General features: G+C 37.9%; 1 non-coding gene across 1 annotated transcript; it reads left to right on the forward strand.

Moving 5' to 3' along the window:
- The first annotated feature begins 2,297 nt into the window (after positions 1-2,297).
- Positions 2,298-2,401, forward strand: LOC112793520 (small nucleolar RNA R71). Its single transcript, XR_003198205.1, has one exon. It is a non-coding gene; the product is annotated as a small nucleolar RNA R71 (small nucleolar RNA).
- Positions 2,402-6,177: the final 3,776 nt, after the last annotated feature.

The following is a 6,177-nucleotide window of genomic DNA, read 5'->3' on the forward strand; positions in this document are numbered from 1 at the left end:
AATGGCTCTTTGTTATGTGTGTACACAACTCCGTTCAACTAGCCAGCAAGTGTATTGGGTCGTCCAAGTAATACCTTACGTGAGTAAGGGTCGATCCCACAGAGATTGTTGGTGTGAAGCAAGCTATGGTCACCTTGTAAATCTCAGTTAGGCAGATTAAACAGTTTTGGGTTTCGAAAATTAATAATAAAAAGAAAATAAAAGGGATAGAAATACTTATGTAAATTAATAGTGGGAATTTCAGATAAGTGTATGGAGATGCTGTGCTCCTCTTGAATCTCTACTTTCCTATTACAGTCATCCAATCCTTCCTACTCCTTTCCATGGCAAGCTGTATGTAGGGCATCACCGTTGTCAATGGCTACATCCCATCCTCTCAGTGAAAACGTTCCTATGCTCTGTCACAGCACGGCTAATCATCTGTCGGTTCTCAATCAGGTTGGAATAGAATCCCTTGATTCTTTTGCGCTTGTCATCACGCCCAGCCTTCAGGAGTTTGAAGCTCGTCACAGTCATTCAATCCCAGAATCCTACTCGGAATACCATAGACAAGGTTTAGACTTTCCGGATCCTCATGAATGCCGCCATCTATCTAGCTTATACCACGAAGATTCTGTTGGGGAATCTAAGAGATATGCGCCCTGCCTAAAGTAGAACGGAAGTGGTTGTCAATCACGCGCGTTCATAGGTGAGAATGATGATGAGTGTCACGGATCATCACATTCATCAAAGTTTAAGTATAACGTATATCTTGGAATAAGGATAGAAGAGAATTGAATAGAAAGTAATAATAATTGTATTGAAACTTGAGGTACAGCAGAGCTCCACACCCTTAATCTATGGTGTGCAGAAACTCCACTGTTGAAAATACACAAGTAAAAGGTTCAGGCATGGCCGAATGGCCAGCCCCCTCCATGATCAAGTGACCGAATAGTGAAAAGATTAAACTGTCAAAAGATGTCTAATACAATAGTGACTTATCCTATTTATACTAGACTAGTTACTAGGGTTTACATGAGTAAGTATTTGATGCGTAAATCCACTTCCGGGGCCCACTTGGTGTATGCTTGGGCTGAGCTTGATCTATCCACGATCTGAGGCTTTTCTTGGAGTTGAACTCCAAGTTATAACGTGTTTTGGGCGTTCAACTCCGGATCATGACGTTTTTCTGGCGTTTAACTCCAGACAGCAGCATGTACTTGGCGTTCAACGCCAAGTTACGTCGTTAATTTCCGAATAAAGTATGGACTATTATATATTTCTGGAAAGCTCTGGATGTCTACTTTCCAACGCCGTTGAGAGAGCGCCAATTGGAGTTCTGTAGCTCCAGAAAATTCATTTCGAGTGCAGGGAGGTCAGATTCCAACAGCATCAGCAGTCCTTTTGTCAGCCTTTTTCAGAGTTTTGCTCAATTCCCTCAATTTTAGTCAGAAATTACCTGAAATCACAGAAAAACACACAAACTCATAGTAAAGTCCAGAAATGTGAATTTAACATAAAAACTAATGAAAACATCCCTAAAAGTAGCTTGAACTTACTAAAAACTACCTAAAAACAATGCCAAAAAGCGTATAAATTATCCGCTCATCAGAGTACTAGGAGGAGTTTTAGTGACTTTCTTACTCTACTGGCTCACTTGTGCCTCCAAATTTCTAATGGAGGACCTTGTTTCACTCATGAAGCTTAAAGTGGCCTTAGACAGATCAGAGACTATATTTGCTAAGTTAGAGGTGCTTTGCTCAGAATTCTCTGTCTATTGCTGAGAAGATGATGGAAAAAGCTTACCATTGCTAAACCTGTTTCTTCCACCATTATTAAAGCATTGTTGAGGTTTTTGTTGATCCTTCCATGAGAAATTTGGATGATTTCTCCATGAAGAATTATAGGTGTTCCTATAAGGTTCACCCATGTAATTTACCTCTGCCAATGCAGGGTTTTCAAGATCATAAGCTTCTTCTTCGAAAGATGCCTCTTTAGTACTGTTGGATGCATTTTGCCATCCATTCAGACTTTGAGAAATCACGTTGACTTGCTGAGTCAACATTTTGTTCTAAGCCAATATGGCATTCAGAGCATCAATTTCAAGAACTTCCTTTCTCTGAGGCGTCCCATTATTCATGAAATTCCTCTCAGAAGTGTACATGAATTGGTTATTTGCAACCATTTCAATAAATTCCTGAGCTTCTGCAGGCGTTTTCTTTAGGTGAATGGATCCACCTGCAGAGTGGTCCAGTGACATCTTAGATAACTCAGACAGACCATAATAGAATATATCTATCATGGTCCATTCTGAAAACATGTTAGAAGGACACTTTTTGGTCATCTGCTTGTATCTTTCCCAAGCTTCATAGAGGGACTCACCATCTTTTTGCTTGAAGGTTTGAACATCCACTCTAAGCTTGCTCAGCTTTTGAGGAGGAAAGAATTTAACCAAGAAGGTCGTGACCAGCTTATCCCAAGAGTTCAGGCTATTTTTAGGTTGTGAGTCCAACCATGTTCTAGCTTTGTCTCTTACCGCAAAAGGGAAAAGCATGAGCCTGTAGACTTCAGGATCTACTCCATTAGTCTTAACAGTCTCACAGATCTGCAAGAACTCAATTAAAAACTGGTAAGGATCTTCTGATGGAAGTCCATGAAACTTGCAGTTCTATTGCATTAGAGCAACTAATTGAGGTTCCAGCTCAAAATTGTTTGCTCTAATGGCAGGGATTGAGATGCTTCTTCCATCAAACTTGGAAGTAGGTGTAGTGTAATCACCAAGCATCCTCCTTGCATTATTGTTGTTGGGTTCGGCTGCCATCTCCTTTTTTTGTTCGAAAATTTCAGTAAGGTTGTCTCTGGATTGTTGTAATTTAGCTTCTCTTACACTACAAGAAAAACACCCATTCAGCCACACTTTTTTTAGGCTACATTTGAAAAGCGTAGCCTATTCTTAGAATAGGCTACGCTTTTTTCCGTGTTTTCTTTTTGTAGAAGAATAGAAAACACATTTGTGGCATCACTTGAAAAGCGTCTCCTTAGATGTTTTAGATATCACTTATAAAGCGTAGCCTTATCTTAAGAGCTATGGCTTCACTTTTTTAACCAAAAGGAGCGCTTTTAAAGAGTAACCTATTTGTTATGTTTTGGGTGCGCTTTAAAAGCGTTGCCTAATGTAAAAACCCCAAATACACGTATATAGGACTTAGTGAAATTTTTTTTGTTTCTTCTTCATCGAAGCCCTTCAGTCTTTCATTCCTCCTCTCCTACCCAAAGCACATAACACCCAGTGAATTTTTCCCCCTCTTCCCCCTTTCCCCCGCGCTATCATCGTTTCGCACAAAGCTAAGAGTTCTTAGCTCTGCTACGCCATCACATGGCTCTTCTCCTTGCACCACATCCTCACACGGCTCTGCTACGCCACGCCACGCCACCACCGCGGTTCTGTTACACCGCACCGCCGCCGCAGCTCTGCTACTTCGCAAGGACGCCGAAGCTCTGCTACTTCGCAAGGACGCCGCAGCTCTCTTACATCGCACCACCTCCTCGCCGTGCTCTTCTGCTTTGCTCCGCGTCTCCTTTGCTAATTGTGCTGCCTCTGCTCCGTCTATCCCTGCTCGATTCGCTCTCTCATCGACGACAGGTAGGCTTTTAATTCTTTTTTCCTGATTTAGGCAATTAGGGTTCTTAATTCCCACTAGCCTGTGCTAAATTTAATTAGGGTTCCTATATCACAATTTCATTTTTAATTGGGATTTTTCTATGTCTGGTTCAATTTCTGCCATGCTGTCTGTGTTAGAAGCTTTTTCGTGTCACATTTGAGCATTGCTTGTTATTATTAGTGTTGAATTCTAGTTTTGTTCTTTATTCAATTTCTAATGAATTAGGGGTTTTAGCTTTCTCGTGTCATACCTACTGGATATGACCCTTGTTAATATGCTTCGTTGTAAGATCATAGAGCTAAGGGTGTTCGAAACTGATTCTAATGGAGACGATAATATTATCAGCTTTTATTCGGAATAATTCCAGTTCCTGTTGTTGATTGGATTGGCAAAATTAATATAAAATCAATAGAGACAGGACTTGAGGCTGATTTATCTTACAAATCAACTCATTCTTTTCTTGGATTTGGTGGAAATCAGAAAGTGGTCAAAGGGAAGATCCTTAATTCATAAACTTTGAATGTTCTGTATGAAGTTGATGGTCATTGGGAAAGGTATTATATTGTCTTTAAAATTTTTCACTTATCGATTCTTAAACAATTAATTCTATTCTATGTTAGATTTATGCTAATTTCATAACTATTTTGATGGGGCAGAACAATAAAGTGAAGCATACAAATAACAGGAATGCGAGAGTGATATATGATGCAAAAGAAGTCATTAATGGGCTGCAAGCACCAATTGTTAAGGATGCAGAGGTAACATATATAAGACTATTCTCTATGTTAAGCACCAATTTCAAGATTTCAGAGATTTTGGTTGATTTATGTTTGCAGCACCAATCAGATGGATAATGTGGATAAGAGACCAGGGATGTTGAGGAGCCCAAAATACACCAACAAGCGTGTTGATGAAGTATTTTCGGCCAGAAAGTCCAAGTTTGGAGTTGTTTCTGGAAAAGAAAATGCAAAGGTTATTTTATTTGCCAAACTCATGATTCTTATTCAGCTTGGTTGGTTTACTTCTTCATTCAATCACAGTTCTCTCATTATTTTATAGTTATCGAGGTTAAAGTTTGAACAAATTAAAATTGTTACTATCTTACTATGTTCAGGAAAATCCATCTTTGGAGAAAACTACTACTAGTAACTTGAAGAATGTTTTGGTTTTTTCTACTTCAGCTGCCAAGAGACAGCAAGGGAATTCATGGTTTGCCTCATTGTCTATTCATCACTTGATATCATTGTCAACTTTTCACTATTTTTTATTCTATTCATAATTGTTGGCAGCATGGAGAATTCTGCTACTTCAGGTGAAGTTAACAATGATGGTATATTGCAAGCTTGTCAAACATGCAAGTGAAAGTAGAAGCTGATGAATTTAAAATTTAAAAATTCGTAGACAATGTTTATGAAATGATCAGGTTTTAAATTTAACTTTTTTATTTTTAAATAGAAGTTATTTGAATTTGTGTGCTTTTTATGCAACTTCAACTAAATAGTTGTTTCTATGGGTGGTTAACTTTTCTAAGTAACTACATGTTTGAATTCCTGTGTAGAAAAGCTCTGGATCATGGTTGTGGCCAAAGTTTTTCTCTATTGCTTTTGCCCAAACCGTAGTTTTGGAGTTGCAAACAGAAAATCCAAAACATGTTAATGTAGATAATGGAAAGTTATAGATAGTTAAGATAAGAATTCTCAAATGGAAACTTTGCTAAGCTGCATCAAGGGCTAGGGTTGTTAATAACCTTGTTTTAACTTTGAAAAATATTCCTTTAAACCTATTTGTTTGGTGCAAATTGTGAATATCACAGTTTGGATCTTGTGTACTTCTTTTCATATGTTCTTGTTGTGGTCTTCAGAATCTAGGTGCTCGATTGCCAAGCCTCTGTTAATTGCCTATTTTGATAATATGCATAGTAGCTAAATTGTATAACCATGGCTCATAAGTTTTATCTATATCCAGATTCTGATATCTTATTCTTTGATATCTAGGCTTGTCGAAATGTTTTCACTATGTGATGACATAATATAATTAGAGATATGAAACAACTTGAATAACATTGAGATGTTCTTGGATGTTGTAGGATAGGAAAGAAGTGTTCTTCAGGATCAAGAGAAGCACTCAACTGAAAAAGCTGATGAACGCATACTGTGACAGACAGTCAGTGGATTTCAACTCCATTGCTTTCTTGTTCTTGCATGTTAAAAAAATCTCATTTCTAAATTTTATAAATTGGTGTCCTTTCTTACCTAAACTAATATATATTTTTTTAAAAAAAGTTTATTCAATGTGTTTAATTAATATTTATTTTGCAGGGGATAGATTTTTCTGGTTTAGGGATGAGGAATTTGCTAGACAGACTGTTGCTGGCCTCAACCCACTTAGCATAAGTTTGGTGGAGGTATATGCGTGTTTTCACCATTATTTTGTTTTAGACTCATTAGTTGGATTCATTTTATTAACAAGCGTGCTTGTGCACCACACAGATTGTGATGGTAATTCTTGATTAATTATTTTGTAATTTATCTTTGAT

Source organism: Arachis hypogaea, chromosome 3 (assembly GCF_003086295.3).
Source record: "Arachis hypogaea cultivar Tifrunner chromosome 3, arahy.Tifrunner.gnm2.J5K5, whole genome shotgun sequence".
NCBI classification, from domain to species: domain Eukaryota; kingdom Viridiplantae; phylum Streptophyta; class Magnoliopsida; order Fabales; family Fabaceae; genus Arachis; species Arachis hypogaea.